At 38.1% G+C, this 13,989-nt stretch overlaps 3 long non-coding RNA genes across 3 annotated transcripts in view; 2 read left to right on the plus strand and 1 right to left on the minus strand.

The window, feature by feature from the left end:
- Positions 1-632: 632 nt before the first annotated feature.
- Positions 633-4,465, plus strand: LOC106497923 (uncharacterized). Its single transcript, XR_001294859.2, has 3 exons — positions 633-982; positions 1,647-1,797; positions 4,444-4,465. It is a non-coding gene; the product is annotated as an uncharacterized lncRNA (long non-coding RNA).
- A 30-nt stretch (positions 4,466-4,495) lies between these two features.
- LOC136991581 (uncharacterized) lies at positions 4,496-12,116 on the plus strand. The gene is made up of 3 exons (XR_010883751.1): positions 4,496-4,651; positions 6,268-6,350; positions 11,731-12,116. It is a non-coding gene; the product is annotated as an uncharacterized lncRNA (long non-coding RNA).
- A 682-nt stretch (positions 12,117-12,798) lies between these two features.
- Positions 12,799-13,989, minus strand: part of LOC106498049 (uncharacterized) — a 40,110-nt gene continuing 38,919 nt past the window's right edge. Inside the window, exon 5 of the long non-coding RNA XR_010883750.1 lies at positions 12,799-13,439. This is a non-coding gene — a long non-coding RNA (uncharacterized lncRNA). The remainder of the gene's footprint in view (positions 13,440-13,989) is intronic.

Below are 13,989 nucleotides of genomic sequence, written 5' to 3' on the forward strand. Positions count from 1 at the left end.
TTGACTTACATGACCTGGAGGACATCCATAAAAGTCTCATTACCTGCTGGGACTTCTTCCACTTACCATATAAGTCTTACGGTGCCATTGATCAGCAATCAGACTCTTCCCCACCAGCTGCCCAGCCTTCAGCAGTGGCTCCAAAGGCAACACGGCTGGAACTGCTGCTGTGTGTCTTTGAGATAAAAAAAGAACAGCCTATCTGACTCACTGGGCTCATATTCTCTCAGTTCTGCCAACACTGTGTTCAGTGTCTGGGAAGCTGATATAGTAAATTTCTGCCCATATTGGTAATGGCAATGATTCACTGAAGCTTTTTGAACTACGTTAGGATCATGTAACAGGATTAGGATTTCTCTACCTGGCAAAAGAAATAGGGATTTAAACTACTATAAATTATTCCTGAAATCTCTCTTTTGCCTTGGCTTTCTTTTCCATATTTAGCTGGATTTCTGTTCTCAACCATCTTCCTTGTTTTTCTTTCTCTCTTTCTTTCTTTTTTCTTTTCCTTCTTTCATGCTCTCTCTTTCTTTTATTCTCTCATTCTCTCTTCAAAAAGGGGGAAAAAATACTGTAACTGTTATGACGCGCTCTTAAAATTAATGTGTATCTTTATTGTGTTTTTCAGACCTTTACTTTCCTTTGCCCCAAGTGAAAGATATGTCTCAGAAGTCAATTTTAGAAGGAAAAAAGAGGTACAAGAAACGTATTTATTAGACCAGACGCTGTGCCTTTGGTTTTCAACCTGTTGATACTGCTTCCTGCTGGGAGCTTGTAGTTCCATTCGTGTCAACACAACTCTGAAGAAAGTCTGGATTCTGCAGTTTATTTTCTATGGGACATACTTATTCTCCTTCCTGAAAATTCATACTACTTTGCTAATAATTGATTTAACACATCAGAAAAATAACTGACATACATTCATGGGAAACTTGGAGGAATACTGGAAAAGGAGAAGCTGAGACCTGTTACCATCTATTTGGTAAGGCCATAACTTCAATCATTTTAGCACCTAGTGCCATAGATACCCCACTGAAAAAGGGCTAACAATCCCTTGTTTATAGATCAGGCATTTTCTGTAATGATTTTGTAGTCTCACCTCAGTCCATCATCTCAGCAAAGTGTAACAAGAAGGTGTGAAGGACTTGCTCAAAGAGAACTTGCTGTGCAACTCAGCAGTTCAAGAAGCAGCTGGGACGTTCAGCAAACTCTTTGTACAGAAACAGCTAAATGTGCAAGTTGTCTTTATGTGTTTGACCTACTGACAATTTAGACAGATGACATGGTAATTAGTTTGAGTGTTGCACCATATGCAATGTGCACGATACAAATATAAAAGACAAGATATAAAAGTAAACTACTATAAGATATAAAAGTAAACTACTATATGTATTAGTTTGAGGTTATCCACCAAATTCTGGACAGCTGGCTGCTCTGCTTCATTTTCTGTATTGGAAAAGTATGCATCCCTGATTGGCTACAGCCTTTCCTTTCTCTTCACATCAAAGTTAGTATTTATGACCAACTGATATATATTATTATAGTCATGTCATTATTTGCAGTTTATAAATCATTAATTGAATATAACAAATATTCTAAAAAGAAACATCTAGTAATAATTAGTAATTACTATCTCTTTCTTGCAGCCACCATACAGAAAATGTATGAGAAGAGACCTGCTTACCCCACAGGATATCAAGCAGACATCACAGCAAAACTTATTGAAGCAGAGAGCTTGAAGGTATCAGGAACACAAAGCAGAATGAGTCACAGCAGAAAGAACATAACTAATTCTAGGTAAAGTGCCTATGTAGTACAAAAATGCATACCACCATTTACATCTGATCTGTTTTGTACATTTTTAAAGGTTTTTGGTATTCTAGACCAGCAGAAGTAATCTCCACACCACTTGCTTTGCTTTTGCCCTTCCAGGTATGAGATAACAGTTGCATGCTCCATCTTTTCTTTCTCTTGCTGTCTGTTGTCAGAAGTTTTAATCTTTATTCTAACCTCTGCCATGCATATTCTGTCTGCAATATCAATGTAATAAAATATCCCTATACAAAATTGAATTTATTTTTCTCCCATTTGTCACTAGGTCCATTTTTCTCTCCCAAGTTGCTTCTGATGTTCTCAGTACTGTCCAGTCTTAATTTTTCCCATTAAACAGAGTTCTCCTCTGGGCTCTCATCTAAGCCTGCTCCCATGCCTTCCTCAAGACTGTGTATGTTGGCTCATGTTGTCTTCATTCCCCCATCAGAGGTGGAAACAGAGATGTAGAGATAGAGGAAGTGTTACCATTGCCTGTTTCCAGATACAGGACTTGCCATGAGAAAGTAGATACCTTCCAATGTTTGCAATAGCGATTCTGAAGCATGTGGAGGTCCAAGAACTCCTCATCAGTGGAGCCTATCTAGGATTCATTAAGTTCCACAATCTTTATTGACAGTTCTGTCTTCATCAGCACTTCTTAAAATGAGCACTACAATTGGCTGGGCCGAAAGAAAATAATTGCTTCATCTGGTGCAAATCAGCATAGGCTGAATTCTACTAACACAGGTGAGGCTGCAGATACAGACCTCTTGCTAGGATGCATTTCCTTCAAGTGAAAAAACCAAATATATGTTAAAAAGGCCTGCTAATGTTTTTGGTAGAATTAGGCACAAAGTACCAGAACAAAGTATGCAGCCTGGTTCATTCAAAGTGGCATAACATCAACAGACAAGACCAATGTCTCAGCAGCAACATACTATCTTGGACTGAACCTGGTACATAGTATTCTTCAAATATTGAAACAGGACAGTGTTTAGATCCTGAGTTTGCTCAGAAACACTGCAATGAAAAAAATGTTAAGAGAAAATAGTTGGCTACCACTAATGTGTCTTCTGTTTGTTTGGAGTTGGGAGAAAAAAATGTTACTAGAAGCAGTAATTGGTAAGACTTCCCTAATTATATTGAAAGGGACAAATTCCGGCCCAGGTTAGGTAGATATAACTCTGTTTCCCACTAGCTGTAAGAAAAGATGTACTTCAGTGATTTTTTTTGCAAAAAGTACCCTGTGGCTTTGGTGAGGAACTGGAAAACCTCCTCTCCTCGGCACATCCATGGCATATGGTGCTCCATGTTTTTTCCCATGTATGTTATTTTCACTTTTGGCCATGTAATCAAACCTTGTAAAACTAAAAAAAAAAAATCTAAAGATCTGCAAAGAACATGCAGTACCAAATAACATTTGAGGCTGATATGGTAGAAGAAGAAAATGGATCAACAATTTGTTAATTATAGGTTTGACACCAATGGGGGAAAATGCTGTAATACATTTCGCACCCTCAAATATTCAGTTTCCCTCTCTTTGCATAAGGCCAAATTCTTGAGCTCTCATAGTCATCTACTCGTTACAGCTCAACAGCCTCAAATGCCAGCACAGAATGACATTGACCAGTTCCTTTTTAAGTATCTTTAACGGGAAGTGTGAATTATTTCAAGGCTAATCATTGAACTTCCTCAGTGAAGGAGAAAACTGTCTGGTCACATTTTGCACTTTTTGAGGGGTGGGGTGTGGGGGAGGGGATGGGGGAAGATTAAAAACATTTGATTTGGCCTGAAGTAAAAGTGCATACTTCACACATATTTCTAACCAACCCCCCAAAACAGTCTCTGGCTTTGAATGTGTTGAACAGGAAGCCATTTAGTGTTGGAATGCTTGCTTTGCCAGTCCAAGAAACACACATTCTTATTACTTCTGGGCTATCTAAAAAGGTTCAAGTGAAAAAGCTTAATTTATATGTAGAACCTTGTTTCCTGTTTTGTTTTTTCCCCTTGTGTGCCAAGTCTGTTTTTTAAACTCTGTGATAGGAAACACATTTCCTTTTTTCTCCCTTTCATCTCACTTTATTTATCCAGCCGTATATTTCACTTCAATTTATAGCTCATGCTCTTACCTGGCTTAAAGTCCAAAGACACAGCCAGAGAGGGGGAAAGATGGATGTTGTGATTTCATGGTTACTGAGGAAAGGGAAGAATCAGATGGGCGGAGGTGAAGCTGCCTTTATATCAATATCAGGGAAGTGGTGGATGGAGACCTTTCTTTCCGGATGTTCCACAGTGTATGTTCAAGCAAGGTGAGGACCAGGGCATGAGGAAAACAGTGGCAGCTCAGATCATCCCCGATCACTGAATGAACATATGCATGTTTGAACTCTATTTACATTCTCCAGACTAGATAGTGAGCTCAGCTATTTTGCTGAATTTGGAAATCCTGCTTGTAGAAATATGAGCAGCTAAAAATAAATGAAATGAAATAAAATGAAATGAAATGAAATATGAAATGAAATGAAATGAAAAAATAAAATATAGTAAGCTAGTCTACAAAGCATAGAAAAGCTGACTGTTATCCCAGCATCGTTTCTGATCTTTGTATGCCTACTCCATTTGATCTTCCAGAGCCATGGTATCACACTTATTCCAATCATGTTGATGGACGTCTGTAGTTTATCAAAAATGCAGACAAGTTCAAAGTTTTTTGGTGTGCTTAATACACATATGCACATATGCATGCACTCTGCAGAGAGTTTGCTCAGCAAACAGAAAGAAAAGTCTTCCTGAACAAGGCTGTGGCATTCAAAAAATAAAATTCTGCACAGAAATCAAGGTAAGATTTCTACAAGTAAAATCAAAATAGGGAGTGTCTGTAGAACTGTCATTTATTATCCTTTGTTTAGAACAAGTGGTTAAGAACAGACTTCAAATAAATGGATGATTTTGCTACTTTGGAGATGAAATGATGGTTAATGAAAGCTGTTGCTCATATAACCATACATGTCTATCCTAGCTAAAGGAAAGCATGAGGTCCATAAAATTATTTAGTTTAGCACTTGAATTTTTAAGACTACAACAGCCTTTGAAATGGTTTGAAGCTTTTCCTTTTTTGCTGTACCAACATTTTGACATTGCCCAATATAAAAAAAAAATCCAAGCTTTAAATGGGGGGAATGTACCAAAAAGAAGCCTAAGGCTGCAGTTCTTCCTGTGTGCTGTCCTGGGGGTGAAATGTTGTAAAAATACCACTTCTATGTTTTGCACTGCTTTTCTTCTAGAGGTCAAAGTGTTTACATGAATAGCCTCAAATCTGCAGTTTTGTATAAGTGCATGTGATTTCTTCAGTATCTGCAGCAGATCCTTAGCTTCTCTATACATCTGTTACTAAAAAGGCTAGAAAGTTCAATAAGCTAGCCAGTGCATCTACAAAATCTGTTCAGACAAATTACCTTTACTTGAGAACTACATGGTTGGGACACACAAACTGCAGAGCACCCAAATCTTCAAATGAAATCTGTGCCAAAGTGAAAAATCATGAATTAACATGTGGCATCACTTCCACATGAGTTGGTAGAGGATCAAATATGTGACTGAAGAGATTTGACAAAATTCTTGCCCTATATTTCTGCACATATTCCCAGCAATAATGACTGGCACACATCAGCTGACACTGAGACAGGCTTCTCACAGCTGTCTGGGAAGCACACACTCTTGACAAAGGCTTTTGCATTTGCAGCATTTTTTCCATTTTCCCACAGGCCTGTAGATGGTTGCTTCCTATTGTGTTTCTGGCATACTCCATAAGGCTGTGTGTTGAGGAGGTTCTGCTATTTCTGGAACATGCTGGCCACAGCAGGTCTAGAGCTTGTGGTCTTTCATCTCCCAGGTTCTTGTGTTTTTCTGAAGAGAAGATTTAAGAACAGAAAGACAAATTGTTCTTTTTTCCTGCCAGAACTGTGCAATTGTTGCTAGAGTGTGTCTGAAGTGAAGCCTAGTGCTGATTTGGAGAACTGCTCTGCCTCTCCTCTCTCTGAGGATTCAGACATGGGGAAGTAAGGAGGGCTGAGCCTTCTGTGCATGACAGTCTGCTCAAGGAGGAAAGATACTGGCAAAACAAAGTTAAATTATGACTTTTTCTGACTAACTGGTATAAAAATGAGGCACACAGTGCACCATTTCAAAGGCTGGATGCTAACCACTGGCAATAAAAGTATTTCACTGGTAATTAAATGCAGGAATTATGGTAAAGCAAATCACTATTTGGGGTCTGGCTGAGGCACATTGCAATGAAGTATTGGCAGAAGCAGAATGAGCTTCTTATCCAACTAGTGTGCTTTTCATCCATCATTCCTTTTATTGTTTGAATAGATTATAAGTATTTTTTCTCCTTAGGTCTTCCTTGTTCTTGTCAGAATTCTTAAGAATATCTCTATTTCTTCCCTGTTTTAGGAACTTCCCATTTTACCTATGCAGCACTGGCTACATCTACACTGCTAAAGGCTTACTCCCAGAGAACGATCCTACACCAGGTGGTACGGGGTGATTTGCATTCTTACTGCTCAGGGCTATACTGTATAGCAACTGACCTGCTGTCTCCTCTGGAGCCCATGGAAGGGCCCTGTGGCCCTTAAGCATAATTATTATTTGTTGTGATCTTTCAGATTATTTCAGCCTGCTGGAATAGTGTTTTGATAGCATGATATCAAAGTAATGCTTAGTAAGGGGCATGGTATGAGTCTGTGTGTGGGTACCTGAGGGCACAAGGTCTGCTAGAATAGCATAGGAAAACTGCATAGGGAGGAAAAAGCCAAACTGGTGTGTTCTGGGAGCAAATTATCCCCAGAATAATTTGGGGGGTTCATCTCAAAATCAAAAGAGTTGATTAGAATTTGTGGTGAAAAAGACCTCCTCACATTAATTGTTCTTTTATCCAATTAGGGTCATTCTGACTTCAGTCATTATCATACAAAAAAGTTGAATAGTTGCCTTCCTCCAGATATGTGCTTTGGTGAGTGGGGAATGAGACACCAGGAGGGACACTTTATCAGGCCTCCTGCACTCACAGTCACATTACTTTTGGCCTGACATTTTCAAAAACTTCAGGGGCCTGATTCCATGCTTAGCAAAGTTCGTGGTAACAATCCCTTTGATTTCCACATTCTCCTGGTCTGGGTCAAAGTGCACAATTCCTATTAAAGCCAGTGGGGTTTTGTGTAAAAAATTACTCATGGAAATAGTCCCCAGAAAGAGGTTTCTTGAAGCCCCTTGCATTGGCCTTATGCAAGGCCCATTAAAACCAAAGTCTGCCACTGACTGCAGTGCGAGTGGAAGTAGGCAGACACAGAGAACTTTTGGAAGTCTCTTATCACCAGCTAAGGTGTAAAGCCTAAACACTTATTCAGGAGTATGTGTTTGCTGATAAAGCCTAGCAAACTAATGGTCTTTAATGGTTAAGAGTTTTGCCTGGCTGATACTGGAAACCTTACTGATAAGGCTTTAAAAAACCTGGCAAGTACTTTGTAAGCTTTCTAGCCCAATCAGTTCAAGCTAATTAGAAAGCTTGTCCTCATACTTTGTATTCCCATATTGGTATTAGCATAAGAAAAGGTGTTTTTAGATCGATTCTTATGAAAGACTACAAATGTACCAGCTCTCTGGCATGCACCAACTTAACTCCTGCCTAATCTGTGAATCCTGTCACCTCCAGGATTTACATCTCTTATCTAATCAATCCAAGCACTTCCAGCCCACTGAAAAAACAAAAAAAATCTTCCCAAATTACAATTTTATTTTTTCCCAGTGTACCTTATTAAAGTTGACCATATAATACCAGTAGGAAAGAGAGAAGAATTTTCTCATTCTGTATAGTTCACAGTGACTGGAAGTCATCTTCAGTCTTACAGATTCTTTATAGAAAAAGATAGGGTATACATTTTCATTTCTGAGTTAAATAAGTGTGCTGAAGGCAGTTAAAAAGAATTCACATATGCACTCAGGTGGTAGAACCATTTTAATGTTACAACCAATTTACAAGAGGAGGCTCCTTAGCTATTAGAACTATTTTCCTTTCCCTGACAAAATCCAAATGACTAACGAAGAGGAGATGAAGGGATATAACACAGAAATTTTATTGCTGTAGATTTAAGAGTTTAAACCAAAATAACTAAGGCATATTCTTTCTCTTTCTGTATCTTGAACTTCCAGGTAAACAGACATTAAATTTAACTTCTGTGTAATAGTAACTCTGTCAAAGAAAGTTATATAATTTGGATAAATTCTTGATCTGAGTAGCTCTGATTACTTGATTCAATACATTTAATTATGTCAGTTCAAATGAATGCAAACATTTACAAAGATGAAGCAGAAAGGAAAAGATCAGTGTAATAATCACAAAATAGTGCAGAGTATCTAAAAAAACTAGTCCAAAACTTACTGTGCACATAAACTACTTGTTAGCAAGTGTTGTGTTAATATCCTCCTAAGCTGTAGAAGAAACAGGGCTTCCAAAATGGCTAGAATGGACCTCAACAGATCCTCCAACCCATCTTCCATCAGCGAAGCAGGATAAAGCACACACAAACCATTCCTGACAGCTGTTTGTCTACAACCATTCTCAAAAAAACTTGCGTGGAGGATATTCCACAGCTTCTTTTTGGCATCTGTTCCAGTATGTCAGTATCCTAATTAGGTATTTTTACCTAAAGTCTAACTTCTTTTTTTGCTGAATGGTAAGTAGATATCTTCTTGTCCTGTTCCCAAAGGGAAAAGGAGAACAAATGAACATTGTCCTCTTTATAACAACACTTTATATATTGGAGGATTATGTTAACATGTCCCCTCTAGTCTTTTCCTTTCTAGACTAAACAAACCCAGTTCCTTTACCCTCTCCTCTAAGTCGTGTTTTCTAATGTTCTTACAATTTTTACTGTTCTCTTCCAGACTCTCAGGCCAAAACTTATCTCATGATTGTAACTAGGAGCCAAGCAGAGTAAAATAATTCCCTCTCTCACTTTACTGTCTTACAAACCACATTTCTCTTAATATAACCTCCAACTTAAAATTTCACCTTTTCTTTTTTTTCATTGATGTTGCAAAAGAATTGCATTTTTATTCACATTTGTTTTGTGTTGTACCAGCTAAACAACCCCCAGATCCTTTTAGAAAGCACTGCTTTCTAAGCAGATACTCACCAAGAATTTGTGGGTTAGTTTCATGTAGAATTGGTCCTCTGACTCCTTCCCTAAGGCACTATATTGCAACATATGTTGTACATCAATGCAACCAAGTTCTTGTAAACAGCTCATGATATGGTCATCTGACCCCAAACTGAGGTGTGTCCACCCACCATTTTTTTCCACAATATGATCCCTCTCAGGCATATTTCTATCCCCACTTTTAGTATGGTGCCAAAACCACATTTGTCTCACTGCATGGAGCAAACGCTGTGCTCAACCAGCTTGAGTAGATCAGCTTGTACGGAGACAGACATGTGTATGGAGACAGACGTGTGCCAGGAGCATGGAAGTAACATGTCCTGGAGATTGACATAGCATAGGAAGCTGGGAAAGCTGCAAAAAGAAAGTGCCAGAGAGTGCTCAAATACACTGCAGTGTAGTAAGGGAGGAGGATGATCTGAGATACCTGGTTAAATAAACTCTATTAAGCTCGATTACTTCTATCTCATCTATGTAGCAAAGTATTATAACCAATTGCAAGACGACAGTGGCAGTTAATCAGTGGCCATAGGCATTAGTCAGCTTCTAGATGAACAAGGCCATAGTTAAGCCAATACTCATGGCTGTCACCTCTGTTTAAAATAAAAGGAATTAATCAATAAACTTCAAAGTTAGCTCAGTCATTCCCATAGTGGAAAGCTTGGGGTGGCAGGATTGTGTGTGCAACTTTTAAAATGCATTTTTCTTCTGTTTCTGCCAATGTTGTGAGAGATGTAAGCAACTGTTAAGGATTCTGGGTTAGATTAACTTCAGCTTCCTCAATTCCCAGAATAGACTTTTTTTAATTCTAGCAGAAGTATCATCATTTTTTGAACCTTGATGTATCTGTACAGCTGATGATTTCTTCAGATGTGTATTTCACCAAAAATAAGACTAGTATAAAGTTATCAGTATGTCTACAAGAAAAACAGACTTTGGTTAATATTATGTCTATAGAAATGAGATTAATGAAGCTTAGTCTATTACCTCTGTATCAGTTGTAATTTACACTGAATATTAGGAAAGGAAATGTTGACTTTTTTATAGCTAGTAGATTCTGAACAAAATGAAGTGTTTTCAGCTTTAAACCCAGAGGACTGAGAGGTATTCCCAATAATTCTGGATGAACTGGCAAAAAATAATCCTGAGGATGTTGAAGAACTGTAGTATATCATTTTCTCTGCTCCCTCAAAGACTCAAGGTAATTTTTGCACCCTGATTTGCCAGGAGCTATTCTGTTACTGTGTGTAACAATGATGTCACCTTTCTAGAGAAGATTCTCTGTTTTGGGTGAGTGAGCATGCATGTGTAGTTGACAATTTCAGGCATATAGTGTTAGGCTGTGTTTCTGTACGCAGTAGGGTGTGTTTTATGATGAATTTTATCTCTAGAAGAAGTTCTCAGAGTTTTCTCCGTGTCTTTCTAAGATCTAACTCACTCTCTTAAAAAAAGTTAATTATAGGTCCAAGAAACCAGTTCCTTTCTGTTAAACCTTCAGTTCCTTCTCGTAAGTAGTATTTTGGGAAATGGGCCTTGATAAACATATTAGTTTCTTCTGAGTTCTGAATGTTTATATGTACCTGTATATATGTGTATATCAATGACTTCATTGTTTATCAAGGTGAAAATTTCAACCAAACTCTGCACTCCTTTTTTGACTTGTGTTCCTAGTGGGACTTGAGTTTCTTTAGTGTTTTATTTATAGATTATGCAAATATTACAATTTTCATTGTATTTGCACTGACTAGTTCTGCAGAAGTCCCATAAGCCTCAACAGAAATAGTTTTCTGTGTGTTTTCAAAATGCTATTTAAAGTCTGGTTGGCATTTCAAGAATGGTTCACATTTACTGTCTGTCAGTGACTTCCCATCACTTTTGCTCAGTTTACAAGTAAAAGGATGCTGGTGGTTTTAGATGCCACGTCAGTGAACTGTTTCTGGGTTTGAAAGTAAGGTAGGGTTCTTCCTGGCTCATGTAGCATCACCGTTAAACTTGTCCCAGTTGCAGTATGACATTAATGTAAAAATGAGGGAGCTCTTATGAAGCACAAATGACAGCTAAGCACCACAAGGTGCAAATCATTTATACCAGACAGACATGTTATTTATGCTGGGGTAAATGATTGTGCACAGGGGTAAGATGACCAGCTTCTTGACATGTTATTTATGCAGGAGTAAGTGACAATGCACAGGGATAAGATGACTAGCTTCTTCTATCAACCATATACATAATCTCTGGGATAGAAAGAAAAATGATATTTTAGTTGCAAATAGAGTAAACTTCTTTAAGCCAGGAGACAAAAAAAACATGGTCTGGGCCAGCATTTTTTGAGAAACTATTCAGAAGAACATTAGACTTTAATCTAAATACACAGCTCTGAGGGACTTCTCTCCCTATTCATGAGTGCCTACTATTATCTAACAAATACAACAGATCACCCCTTGATTGCTCAGTTGTTTTCCTTTCGCTAATATCATTAAGCATCACTACATTTGCCTGTGTTCATGTAGGAGGGCTGGGTTTTAATATCTTCAGGTTTCATGTCAAATGCTGAGGTGAAGATGGGAAAAGTAGTCCAAGGGAAATAAAATACTTTTGCCTATTCTTAGAATCAGTACTATCCAAAGCTTTCCTTGCTTCCTGAAAGGTTATATCAGGCTCTTTTTTACAAATGTTTTTCTGTGCCTTTGTGTTCTAGATCTGGGATAGACATGGAAATAACTATCAACATTTCAGAAGAAAAGCTGAAACCGCAGTCACACCAACCAGGACCAGAAGCACAAATATTGAAAATCTGTTAAGAAGTCTTACACCCATATCATTTCCAGTCCAATTTTTCAGTATCGAGAGGTTTGACTCAGATAAGGTTTGAATAAGAGTGTGGCCTCTCTGAGATGTCTGAAGAGAAAATACAGACCATTTAAGTAAAGTTGCCAACTCTTTAGTACAAAAGTCTTTGGACACTGGCTAACTTCAAATGTTATAGGAAGAATATGCTAAAAGCTCCAGTATCCAGGCGCTGTATAAAACACTGATTATTTGAGATTCTGTCATCAGTCATCTTTTTCCTAAATGGATGAATAAACCCTGAAAGGAGAAAAAAAAGTCTCATTAGTGCTGTCCCTGTCCCTAGTCTGGTAGCAGCTACTGAAATCTAGAGAGCACATTACAAGAAAAAGTCATGGTTGGGGTTCCAGAGCAATGGACTAATGCTTAGCTGGAAGTCTGTCTAGTGACCTTGCTGAATTTTGGATCAGCCCCTGAGATTTCAGTTTATGCATATATTTCTATATAAAATCTATATAAATGCATGCATACACTGTCCCTAAGCATCTGCAGATGTACAGATAAATAGACTGGCAAGAAAGACAGATGTGGTGTCAATTAAGTTAGATGAACTAATACATTTTTCCAGCTATAGTTAAAAGCTGTTAAGGAAATGACAGTTGCATATTTTCAGCTTTCAAACATGGGAATGGAAGTATTTTATAGTTCTTGAAAGACAGGCCTTATAAACCACATTGTCAAGCATGAGCAATCAGTTTTTACTTTAATTTTTCACAAGGTTTTCTGTCTTTGTAGTGTATCAATATAATTTTTTTTTGAGAAAGAGAGGTCAGAATACTCAGCTACCAATGATAGCTTAGATATCAAATAATATTTTATAATTAGAGATACAGAGTAGACTTTTCAGAGTAGAATGAACTTTGTGGAGTCAACAAAAAGAGGAGCACTAAGTTTAGGGAAGAAAAATGAAGCCAGCGTTTTTAAAAGCTGATTTTTAAAAGTCAGTCCCTAGTTCTTATTATTTGCTTATTTACAGATGAATGTAATACTGCTCTCCATTGTTACAGTAGCCTGAAATTTCACATTTCAAGCATGTATGTTCTGCTACTTAAAACTCAACCAAATTGGAAATTTTACATATTATGTGTCTTCCTCAAGATGAATTGGTTTGAAAAGTTTCAGCCACATCTATAGGGATATCCCTGAGAACACGCAAAAACTTAGAGACTTGGTACTATTGTTTTCTTGACCAGTCTCATTTCACAGCTTGGTCATGTTTTGACTGGAAGCAGCTGTGACTGTTGGACTCAGTGCCATGGGCATGTGCTAGGCACACTAAGCTATTGCTTACAACATCCAGCCCCAAAGGATTCAGGCATGGTGCTGTTTAGTTTTCAAATTCCCAATAGTAGAAAGAGGCTATTATCTTCAGACACACTGGCGCACCCTCTAGGCAGGCACAGCAGCAATGTTGAAGGCGTCCAGGTACGCTTTGTGATGGCCGCTTAGATGCCTGTGAACGTTGCCCCAGAAGACAGACCGTTTCTCATGCCTTGCTCTGATGATCATATATCTCCATTCCCCCGAACAGATTTTTAAGTCTATTTGTAAATTTGAGACCTGCATAAAGTGAGACATGCAATGAACAAATATTGAATTTCTGCTTAGGTAGTGAGCCCCAGCCAACCTGCATCGCAAATGGAGCAGGACTTTTCCTGCATAACAGTATGTGATTGTGCACTGCATGAAAATGTATGCATGATAAGAGTCTGAACTTAAAAAGAGTGCCTGGGTATTTTCTGGTTTGTCCTTGACTTTGCAGCTTTTGCATGATGGCAAACGATCACATTCTGGGTGTTTTGGGGGGTGGTTGATATGACAAATGAATGTTTCCCTGTTTAATGTTCTCTGTTGAGTTATGTTTTTAGCCATTAGAAAATGCATATTTATTCTGCAGTTTCTTTAGTTTGTAGAACATGAAGTGGAAGTAAATGGAGAAGGAAATTAGCAGTGATGTTTGTCCTTTCTTTGAAAGTAATTGGGGCAGTATTCTTTCTGTCAGACTGAAAGTAGGTGGATGACTCATCATCCACCGGTATCACTCAGCACTGTCACGGTTATAAGCCAGCTCAATAAAATGAGGTTTATTCCCAAAGACTCACTGAAATGC

This window comes from Apteryx mantelli, chromosome 3 (genome assembly GCF_036417845.1).
Source record: "Apteryx mantelli isolate bAptMan1 chromosome 3, bAptMan1.hap1, whole genome shotgun sequence".
Lineage (NCBI taxonomy): Eukaryota > Metazoa > Chordata > Aves > Apterygiformes > Apterygidae > Apteryx > Apteryx mantelli.